General features: G+C 39.1%; 1 pseudogene; it reads left to right on the plus strand.

The window, feature by feature from the left end:
• Positions 1-3,298: 3,298 nt before the first annotated feature.
• Positions 3,299-4,360, plus strand: LOC131923825 (protein disulfide-isomerase TMX3-like; annotated as a pseudogene).
• The last annotated feature ends 8,367 nt before the right edge of the window (positions 4,361-12,727 follow it).

The following is a 12,727-nucleotide window of genomic DNA, read 5'->3' on the forward strand; positions in this document are numbered from 1 at the left end:
AGCAAACAACATAGAGTACTTACACAAACTTACATCGTAGAAGACAATCAATCGTTTTGTGTGGCCTCTTGTTGTAATCAAGATACAGTGTAAACACAAGCTGAATTAGACTTCTGTGAGCATATTGCAGCCTACTATTACACAAATAACTTTCATTTCTAAGTAGGAGTATACACTAATAGAATAATAAACAGTTATAATATAGTAAATACACAAACCAGTCATGTAATCATCTATTGTCACTATTAAGTATTTCATTCTATCCATCAGTGTAAGTGCTGTACTTTATATGACTGATAGCATGGAGGGTTTGGCTACACCATCATCATCACCAACATTGGTAATATATGGTGTTATAATATTAAATCAACTATAATATAAGTAGCCTACAAGAATCTTTCAGTCCCATTATAGTCTTATAGGACACTGTCATCCATACTGCCAATTATTGAGTGGTACACTGAAAGGTGTCATGTGTCTGTACTTTTCAAGTATTTAAATCTGTAAGCAGATCATTTTCTTCCCTCCAATCATTGTCTTGATTTTCCCTTGTACCTGACTAGTTGAAGAAGCAATTATCTCTGTTTTCATAGTCTAGATTTTGATGATTGTACAGTTTTGATGCTGATGATTTTATAATAATAATATATTTTATACCATAAGGCTACCACATTTATCCAGTAAATTGTTGGGAGATTTAGAAGGTTGATGGTTGTCTTATCTTATTACTTTTTTATTGATGTGATAAGATACCATGACCAAGGCAACTTATAAAAGAAAGCATTTAATTTGAGACTCATGATCCATGACCATCATGGCAGGAAGTGTGGCAACAAGCAGGCAGGCAGAGTGTTGAGCAATAAACTAGGGCTTACATCTTATTCACAAGAACCAGACACAGAGAGATAATTGGGAATTGTATGGGCTTTTGAAACCTCAAAGCCCATCCCCTAGTGACACACCTCCTCCAACAAGACCACACCTCCAAATACTTCCCAAACAGTTCCACCAACTGGGGACCCAAGTATTAAGACACATAATCTATAGAGAAACCAACACAATTCCTTCCTCCCTCCCTCCCTCTATCCCTCCTTCCCTCCCTTCCTTCCTTTCTGTGTGTGGGATGACTATGTTAGTAAGCATATGATGTCAAGCAGCTTTCCTCTTTCATTCCCTGATGGATTGAACTCATCAGTGGTTATAGGACAGTGATATTTTATAATATTTTTTACTGTTCTTTCTTTCTTAATCTCTCTCTCTCTCTCTCTCTCTCTCTCTCTCTCTCTCTCTCTCTCTCCACACACACACACACACACACACACACATAGGATCTTCCTACAGTCTAGGCTGACCTCAAACATGCCATGCTATCCTCCTGTGTCAGCCTCTTGTGTGCTGGGATTACAGGAATGTGCCACCAAGCCTGACATCTGAGTCCAAATATTTCTATGGAGATAAAATTTGCTTCATCCACTATGAATTTGGTCACCCAGAGGTACTGTGCTTAAGGAAAGACAAAAGAAACACTTCATTCCTTTCCTTCAGTAGGTGGTAGCCATAATTTTGGTTATAGGTCCATAAGTCTACCACCTTAATTTCCTTGTAGTTCAAAAGAAATTAAGAAAAAATGGTTAGTAAAGGAAAATGTATTATTTACAACTTAGTCTAACTTCTGGGTGGAAGACTCCTAATGTCTGTTTTTCCTGCACCACTGTCAGAATCCCATACACTAGATGAAACAAATGTCAGAAAGTGTGCATATATTAATTTAACAGGATATGCTTTTAAAATTGTGATAAGTCTATCTCTTCCCATGAGGCAAAGTACTTCTTTGCTCCAGAGCTTTGTAACACACACACACACACACACACACACACACACACACACACACACACACCCTCAGCCAGCATGGGATTACGGAAAAAAATCTTAATTTGGGGCTCCAATGTTTTATGGAATCTAGTTCAGCTAGGCCAATCTTTTTTCTTTAATAAACACATAAGGGATGGACAAATGGTTCAGTGGTTAAGAATACTTGTTTCTTTTCTAGAAGACCTAAGTTTGGTTCCCAGGACCCACCTCAGACTGCTCAAAATCATGTAACTCTAGCTCTAGGGGATTGATGCCCTCTTCTGGACTATGCAGTCGTCCGCACTCACAAATGCATATACTCACACAGAGACAGACATTCTCATAATATTTTTTTCAACAGAGTTTCTCTGTGTAGCCCTGGCTGTCCTAGAACTCACTCGTTAGACCACGCTGGCTTTGAACTCACAGAGATCCACCTGCCTCTGGCTCCTGAGTGCTGGAATTAAAGGCATGTGCCACAAAACTTGGCTTTAAAATAAAATCTTTAATAAACATATAAAACTCTATAGGAGATAAATGGTAGCTACCTATAATGGAATTTCTTCATATGTTCTGAAAAAAAAGCCATAAAGACAATAAAATAATCTGTAACAACCAAGAGACAAAAATCACTAACATGTTCAACTTACACAAAAGCTGGAATATAAGCATCTAAAACTGAAGTACCAGCTCCAGTGTCCACAGAAAACAATGGCCTTAGCTAAGGACAGCATGCTACCAAGGCAGCTGGAGTCCCACAGTGATGAGACACACAGAATTTCTATCTATGTATCTATCATCTATCTATGTATCTATATTTGTCTATCTATCTATCTATGTATCTATATTTGTCTATCTGTCTATCTATCTATCTATCTCTTATAAAACAATCTCCATTTCCTATTTCCTGGCAGGCAGGTGCCTGGCACAGGTGTTTCTGTCTTTCTCTTCATGTTCAGTCTATGCTGTACCCAGTAAAGAGTGCTGTGGGTTGGAGGAGCTGGGCAGCCCTTTGCACTGTAGTTATTCTCCTTGACCTGGGTGTGTGCAAAGGATTTGTAGAAGTTCTTGTCTTAGTTAGGGTGATTATTGCTGCTATGAAACACCATGACCGCGTTGGGGAGGAAAGGATTTGTTTGTCTTACAGGCCCATATCACTGCTCACCGCTGAAGGAAGTCAGGATAGGAACTCAAACAAGGCAGGATTCTCGAGGGAGGAGCTGATGCAGAGGCCATGGAGAAGAGTTGCTTACTGGCTTGCTTTCCTTGGCTTGCTCAGCCCACCTTCTTAGAGGACCCAGGACCACCAGTCCAGATATGACCCCACTCACATGGGTTGGGCCCTCCCCCATTGATCACTACTTGAGAAAATGCCTTACAAAACCAGCCAGTACAGATCTACATAAATCATTTATGTAGATGGCATGCAGCTTGTTGATACATTGCTTCAGAGTTTGGATTTTGGAGTTATCCAATAATAAACTATTAAAGCAAGACTTGACATATAATTACAAAGGGCCATGGAGTAAAGATGATACATTATTCAGTTTGCTCACAGAGTGGGATGCTGATTCAGTCACTTCCACATCAGCAAATGTTTGTCCTTGTGTCAAAGACACATCATATGTTTTTGGTGTATATTGGTGGGAGAATCACATTTGAAAGAGAAATACATAGATGGTGTTTGGGAATTGTGTTTGCATACTTCTGTCTCAGAAGCTCCTGAAATAGATGTGGTACTGAAATAGATGGCTGCTGTGCTTGTTTTACCCTGTATACAATGAGTATGAAGATGGATCCCATCTATTAGCAGGGATTTTACTTGATTCCAGAACTACCTAACTATGGATGGCTTCCTCCTGTATGATCTTGGAGACTTGGGAAAGCTTGTGGTCATTGTAATAATTGATAAGCAAAATACATCTCTCAAATATACCATACTAAATTCAGTTACTCAGGAAGATGTTAGAGATAACAGAGAACACTTCCATAGAGGTTTTTAGTTCGGTTATATGGGTGGAAATGACTATGTATCACCTTGCTCTCAGGTAAACTGACAAGATAATCCCATCTGCAGTTGTACTGAACACTTCAAACCAACAATACTTTTTTGTGACATAGGTATGGTAAGGAAGCCAGTGACAGGGTCCAGTTCATTAAGAGCATTTTGGACAGTACAACACCAGTCCAAGGAAGGGATAGCATTTTGCAGAGATTGAAAACAATAGTATTTGGTGCCAAATCTTCAATTGCATCTGTACTCAAGAGTTGTCCATTTATGGGCTGCATTCTCTTTGGCTTGCCACTGGGTGTCATCAGCATCATGTGCTAGGGAATGTGCACAGCTAATACAGGGGGAAGGCTGACAGGAGAGTGATATCTGTCTAAAGTATCTGTCTAAAGGCTCAGTGAAAGACTAGGAACACATAGAAGAGGGAAAAAAACAGTCAGGCAGTGGAGGACCTCTATCACAGAGTCCAAGGATATATTAGAAAAGAAGAAAGATTGAGTCTTTACAGATATGAAATATTGATAGGATTTCAAATTATTAGAGTCTATTTATTGAATTTATACATTTAGTCATGATCTATTTACAGAAGAGCTCAAGGCCAGACTGGTCTAAAAAGTTAGTTCCAGGACAGGCAGGTCTATATATAGGGACCCTGTCTCATAAAACCAAAATAATAGTAATGATAATAATAATAATATAAAAGTGTGATTTATAGAATAGTATTTCTACCCACAATATCAATTCTCCTATATTTCAGATAAAATTTATACAAAAAAATCAAGTCTTTAAAATTTAGGCACTTTAAAAAAAGACCATAGTAACTTTTTCCATGAGTCAAATTTAAGATCTTGAGGTTAAAAATGGTGTGATTTTTTTTTATAGCATAGAGTGCTTATCTTACTAGTTGTTTTAAAAGGAGAATGGTTACTTTTTAACATTATACTTAGTTTTATTGTTATAATATTGGCATATGGACCCACAATATGAGGGAATAGTCCTGTGATTGATCTTTGTAAACTGACTAGGATATACAAGGAGTGGCAGCTTCAGCTCATGTCTTTGTAGCACTCAGCAGGCAGATCGTTCAGCACTGCAGGAAGGAGAGGTCCCTTTAGTCCACCCTGCCTTAGCCAAAACAGCCTAGTATTTTGTTGCATTTTACTTTTATTTTAAATATTGACATTACTTCTAAAATTTCCATGAATATAAAGGGATGTATATCTATATATATATATCTATATATCTCATATGTTTATTTAAGTTATGTAAACTTTAATAATAATTTAAGGTCTAGAATGTGGGTATATACATGTTATATTAGTTAGTGTTTCTATTGCTGTGAAGAGACACCATGACCATGGCAACTCTTACAAAGGAAACATTTAATTGAGGTGGTAATTTACAGTTTCAGAGGTTTAGTCCATTATCATCACAGTGAGGAGCATGGTGGCATGCAGGCAGACATGCTGCTGGAGAAGGAGATGCTACATGCTGATATGCAGGCAACAGGGAATAGACTGTCTTGTTGAGCATGGCTCAAGCATGTATGAGACCTCAAGGTCTGCCTCCACAGTGACACACTTCCTCCAACAAAGCCACATCTCCTAACTGTGCCATTCTCTTTGGGGGCCATTTTCTTTCAAACCACCACAATCTACTCCCTGGACTCAAAAGGCTTGTAGCCCTATCATAATACAAAAATGCATTCAGTCTAACTTTGAAAGTCCCCATAGTCATCTGTAACAGCCTCACGCTTGTTTTAAAGTCCAAAGTCTCTTCTCAGACTGATGGCAATCTCTTAACTGTAATCCCCCTGTAAAATCAAAATGAAAAACTAGATCACATACTTCAAATATATAATGGCACAGGATCTACATTACTGTTCCAAATCATAGGGCAGTGAAGAAATACTGGACCAAAGCAAGACTGAAACCTAGCTGGGCAAACTCCAAACTTTGTGTCTCCATGTCTGATGTCAAAATGCTCTTCAGATCTCCAACTCCTTTCATCTTTGTTGACTGCAACACACTTCTTTCTCTTGGGCTGGTTCTAATCCCTGTTAGGAGCTTTCTTCAGCAGGTGTCCAATGGCTCTGGCATTTCTAACATCTTGGAGTCTCCAAGGCAATCCAGGCTTCAACTTCATAGCTTCATGCAATGACCTCTCAGGCCCTTCATTCAGGGACACCTGTAACATATGCTTGGCCTCAACAGTTTTCTTTTATAAGCTGCTTCAGAGTCATGCAGGACATAATAAGGCTTCTGGTTACAGCTGGCACCCACCATCAAGCATTGATTCACATAGACCTGAAAAGGCTTTAAAAAGATTCTGAGCACACAGAAACAGAGCCACACAGGGCTTTCTAGCCTCACAGTCTCATGCCAGTAGCAGTGCAGACAAGTGTCTCCCAACAGCTGCCATGAGACCATCAGCATGGCAGGCTCCTGCAGTCTTTCCCACAGGCTATATGGTACAGAGAGGCTTCTCCCAGCCACTGCTGCTGCCACTGCTATGGGCATAAGAGCACAGCAGCAGGCTTAAGAATACAGCTACAGTTGCAGGCAGCAGGCAAGATTCCTGCAGGCAGGCCTGACCACCATCACCCCCCATCAGACCCTGTCTTCATTTACAAGCCCCACTCTGTTTCCCAAACTCACCGACCCCTCAAGACCCCAGCTGCTCCTTGAGACACAGCCTCTGCCAGCTCCAATTGGACCAAGAGTTGAGTCACTGTTCTCCTAGGCGATCACCTCAGCCTCTATGCCTCAGGCCCAGGGGCACAACCCATGTCTCCATACCCCATTACAATTGTAGCCCCAGTTGTATGCCAGCAGGCAAGACTCCTGTGGGCAGGCCTTCCTACCACCATCCCCCATTGGACCCTGTAATCTACAAGTCCCACTCTGTCCCCCAAACCCACTCATCTCCCTAAGACTCCAGCAGATCCTTGAGACACAAACACACCCAGTGCCAATTGGACCAAAAGCAGCTTCCTGAGACACAGACACCATTTGCACTGGTTGGGGGAAGAGATGCGTAGATGCCAGTGCAAGACAATGTTCAAAAACATAAAGAGCAAGCAAAATGGCACCACCAGAAACTAGTGGTTGTATCACAGTAAGACCTAAACATCCCAACATAGAAGAAACAGAAGAAATGACCTTAAAATGACTCTATGAAGATGATAGAGGCCTTAAAGAGGAAATGAAAAATTCCCTTAAAGAAATTAAGGAAAAGACAAACAAAAAATTGCAAGAAATAAAGAAATCCCTTAAAGAAAGTCAAGAAAACCAAGAAAAAGCTATCAAACAGGTGAAGGAAACAGTTCAAGACTTGAAAATTGAAATAGAGACAGTAAAGAAGACACAAACTGAAGGGAATGCTGGAAGTTGAAAATCTGAGTAAATGAACAGGAACTGCAGATCTAAGCATAATCAACAGAATGCAAGAGATGGAAGAGAGAATTGCTGGCACTGAAAATATGATAGGGGAAATAGATTAATCAGTCAAAGAAAACATTAAAGGCAATAAAGTCAAAACACAACATGTTCAGGAAACTTGGAACACCATGAAAAGACCAAACCTAGGAATAACAGGGATAAAAGAAGAATACCAGCTCAAAGGCACAGAAATATATTCAACAAAATCATAGAAGAAAACTTTCCCAACCTAAAGAAGGAAATGCCTATGAAGATACAAGAAGCTTATGGAACACCAAATAGACTGGACCCCCCCCTCCAAAGTCTTCTCACCACATAATAATCAAACCACTAAACATACAGAATAAAGAAAGAACCTTAAGAGCTGCAAAGAAAAAGGTCAAGTAACATATAAAGGCAGACACTAAGAGACCACAGAAGCCAGCCCAAACTATCATACCCAGCAAAACTCTCAATCACCATAGATGTAGTAAACAAGATATTCCACAACAAAACCAGATTTAAACAATACCTATCCACAAATCTAGCCCTAAAGAAAGTACTAGAAGGAAAAATCCAACCTAAGGAAGTTAGATGCACCCAAAAAACACAGCCAATAGTAATACCACACCAACAAATCCCAAAGAAGGGAAACACACACACTATCACCAAAAAATAGCAGGAATTAAAACATCAGTGGTCATTAATATCCCTTAATATCAATGGACTCAATTCACCAATAAAAAGACACAGGCTAACACAATGGACACAAAAACAGGATCCATCCTTCTGCTATATACAAGAAACACACCTCAACTTCAAAGATAGATATTACCTCAGAGTAAAGAGTGGGGAAAAGACTTTTCAGTCAAATGGACTTGAGAAGCAAGCTGGTGTAGCTATCCTAATATCTAACAAAATAGACTTCAAACTAAAATTAATCAAAAGAAATCCAGAAGGACATTACATATACATCACAGGAAAAATCCATCAAGATGAAGTCTGAACATTTATGCCCCAAATACAAGGGTACCCACATATGTAAAAGAAACATTACTAGAGCTTAAATCCCACATCAAATCCCACACACTAATAGTGAGAGATGTCAGCACCTCACTCTCACCAATGGACAGGTCTGCCAGACAGGAACTTAACAGAGAAATAAGGTAACTAATAGTTGTTATGACTCAAATGGGCATAACAGATATCTACAAGACATTCCACCCAAACACAAAAGAATATATACTCCATGGAACCTTCTCTAAAATTATCTTCATGCTCAGTCACAAAACAAATCTCATAAGATACAAAAAAATGGAATAACCTCCTGTATTCTATCAGACCACCATGGCTTAAAGTTAGACTTCAACAACAACAAAAATTACAGAATTCTTACAATCTCATCGAAACCAAATAATGTTCAACTGAATCACCACTCGGTCAAGGAAGAAATAAAGAAATTAAAGACTTCCTAGAATTCAATGAAAATGAATGTACAACATACCCAAACTAATGGGACACTATGAAAGCAGTACTAAGAGGAAAAGTCATAGCTCTAAATCTCTACATAAAGAATTTGGAGAAATTTAAACTAGTGACTTAACAGTATACCCGAAAGCTATAGAACAAAAAGAAGCAAACTCACCTAGGAGGCGTAGACGCCAGGAAATAAACAAATTGATAAACAAATCAATAAAATAGAAACAAAAAGGACGGTACAAAGAATTAATGAAACAAAGAGTTGGGTCTTTGAGAAAATCAACAAGATAGTCAAACTCTTATCCAAACTAACCAAAAGGCAGAGAAAGAATATCCAAATTAACAAAATCAAAAATGAAAAGGGAAACATAACAACAGACAATGAGGAAATCCAGGGAATCATCAGGTCATACATCCAAAACCTGTACTCCACAAGATTGGAAAAATCTAAAAGAAACGGACAATTTTCTGGATAGGCACCACATACCCAAATTAAATCAAGACCAGATAAAGAATTTAAATAGACCTATAACCCCTATGGAAATAGAAGCAGTCATTAAAAGTCTCCCAACAACAACAACAACAAAAAGCCCAGGGCCAGGTGGTTTCACTGCAGAATTCTACCAGAACTTCAAAGAAGAGCTAATACCAAAATTCTTCAAATGGGTCCACACAATAGAAACAGAAGGAACATTTTCTAGCTCTGTCTATAAGGCTACAGTTATCCTGATACCCAAACCACACAAAGATGCAACAAAGAAAATTAATTACAGAACAATCACCCTCATGAACACTTATGCAAAAAAACTCAGTAAAATACTGGCAAACCGATTCAAAGAACACATCAAAAAATCATGCACATAATCAAGTAGGCTTCATTCTAGAGATGCAGGGATGGTTCAACATATGAAAAATCTGTCAATGTAATCCATCATATAAACAAAATGAAAGAAAAAAAACCACATGATCTTCTCATTATGTGCTGAAAAACCATTGACAAAAATCCAACACCCCTTCATGATAAAGATCTTGGAGAGAGCAGGAATACAAGGAACATGCCTAAACATAATAAAGGCAGTTTACAGCAAACCCACAGCCAACATCAAATTAAATGGAGAGGAACTCAAAGTGCTTCCACTAAAACTAGGAACATGACAAGGCTGTCAACTCTCCCCATATCTATTTAATATAGTACTTCAAGCTCTAGCTAGAGAAATAAGACAACAAAAGGACATCAAGTGGATACAAATTGGAAAGGAAGAAGTAAAAATTTCACAGATATTTGCAGATGACATGATAGTCTACATAAATGACCTTAAAAATTCTACCAGGGAACTCGTACAACTGATAAACAACTTCAGTAATGTGGCAGCATATAAGATCAATTAAAAAAATCAGAAGCCCTACTATATACAAATGAGAAATGGGCCAAGAAATAAATCAGAGAAACATCATCCTTTACAGCAGCCACAAATAATATAAAATACCTTGGGGTCACTCTAACCAAGCAAGTGAAAGACCTGTATGACAAGAACTTTAAGTCCTTGAAGAAAAAAAAAAACTGAAGAAGATATCAGAAAATGGAAAGATCTCCCATGTTTGTGGATGGGTAGAACCAACACAATAAAAATGGCAATCTTATCAAAGACAATCTACAGATTCGATGCAATCCCCATCAAAATCCCAACAGAATCCTTCATAGACTTCAAAAGAACAATACTCAACTTCATGTCGAAAAACAAAAAACCCACTATAGTTAAAACAATCTTTTACAAGAAAGCACCTTCTTGAGGCATCACCATCCCTGACTTCAAGCTCTACTATAGAGTTATAGTAATAAAAACAGCTTGATATTGGCTTAAAAACCAACATCTGGACCATTGGAATCAAACTGAAGACCCTGACATTAATCCATATGCCTATGAACACCTGAATTTTGACAAAGAAGCCAAAACTGTACAGTGGAAAAAAGGAAGCATCTTCAACAAATGGTGCTGGCATAACTGGATGTCAATATGTAGAAGACTGCAAATAGATCCATAGCTATTGCCATACACAAAACTCAAGTCCAAGTGGATTAAAGACCTCAACATAAATCCAACTACACTGAACCTGATAGAAGAGAAATTAGGAACTAGCCTAGAATGTATTGACACAGAAAACCACTTCCTAAATATAACAGCAGTAGCACAGACACTAGGATCGATGATTAATAAATGGGACCTACTGAAACTGAAAAGTTTTGTAAGGCAAAGGACACTGTCAATAAGACCAATTGACAGCCTATATAATGGGAAAAGATCTTCACCAACCCCACATCTGACAGAGGGCTCATCTCCAAAATATATTAAGAACTCAAGAAATTAGACATCAAAATACCAAACAATCCACTTAAAAATGGGGTATAAATTTAAAACAGAGAAGTCTCAACAGAAGAACCTCAAATGGCCAAAAGACATTTAAGGAATTGCTCAACATCATTAGTCATCAGGGAAATGCAAATCAAAATGACCCTGAGATACCATCTTACACCTGTCAGAATGGCTAAGATCAAAAACACTGCAGACAAATTATATTGGAGAGGATGTGGAGCAAGCTCTTCCACTGTTGGTGGGAGTACAAACATGTACATGTACAGCCACTTTGGAAATCAGTATAGTGACTTCTCAGAAAATTGGAAATCAATCTACCTGAAGACCCAATGATACCACTCTTGGGCATATACCCAAGGGATGATCAATCATACAACAAAGACACTTGCTCAACTACATTCATAGCAGCATTATTTATAATAACCAGAACCTGGAAGCAACCTAGAGCTCCTCAACCAAAGAATGGATAAAGAAAATGTGGTACATAAATACAGTGGAGTATTACTCAGCTGTGAAAAACAATGATATCATGTAATTTGCAGGCAAATGGATGGAACTAGAAAATATCCTGAGTGAGGTAACCAAGACTCAGAAAGACAAACATGGTATGTACTCACTCACAAGCAGATATGGATGTAAAGCAAAGGATAACCAGACTACAATCTACAGCTCCAGAGAAGGTAGGAAACAAGGAGGACCCTAAGAGGGATGTATGGATCACCTTGGAAAGAGGAAACAGATGAGATCTCCATGAGTAAACTGGGGTTGGGGGGAATAGAGGAGAGGGGATGAGGGATGAGAGCATGAAGCAATGTGATGGTTGAGCTGGAGGAGGGATGGAGTGGGAGAGCAATGAAAGAGATATCTTGATAGAGGGAAACATTATGGGATAAGGGAGAAACCTGGTGCTAGGTAAATTCCCAGGAATCCACAAGGATGACCCCAGATTAGAATACTAGCAATAGTAGAGAGGATGTCTGAACTGACCTACCCCGGCAATCAAATTGGTGAATACCCTGTCATAACAGAGCCTTCATCCAGTAACTGATGGAAGCAGATGCAGAGATCCACAGCCAAACACCAGGCCGAGCTCCAGGAGACCAATCAAAGAGAGTGAAGAGGGATTATATGAGCAAGGTGGGGACAAGAGTCAGATCTGATAGGGAAATCTACAGAGAGAGCTGAACCATGTTCGTAGGAACTCATGAACTTTAGACCAACAGCTATGGAACCTGTATGGGACTGGTCTAGGACCTCTGCATGTGGGAGACAGTTGTGTAGCTGTGTCTGTCTGAGGGGCTCCTGGCAGTGGGATCAGGATCTGTCCCTGGCACACGTGCTGGCTTTCTGGAGCCCATTACCTATGGACGGGTGCCTTGCTCAACCTTGGTGCAGGGATGAGAGGATTGGTCCTGCCTCAACTGAACATAACAGGTTTTGCTGAGTAAAGAAGATGTATAGGGGTTGGGTCAGGGGAGGTGGCCGGAGGGAGGAGCGGAGGAGGGACAAAAAGTAGATCTAGGGCTGGTATGTAAAATGAATAAATTTTTTTTTAATAAAAAAAGAAGATATGTAAAAATGACAAAAAAAGAACA

This window comes from Peromyscus eremicus, chromosome 14 (assembly GCF_949786415.1).
Source record: "Peromyscus eremicus chromosome 14, PerEre_H2_v1, whole genome shotgun sequence".
In the NCBI taxonomy this organism is placed as follows: Eukaryota; Metazoa; Chordata; class Mammalia; order Rodentia; family Cricetidae; genus Peromyscus; species Peromyscus eremicus.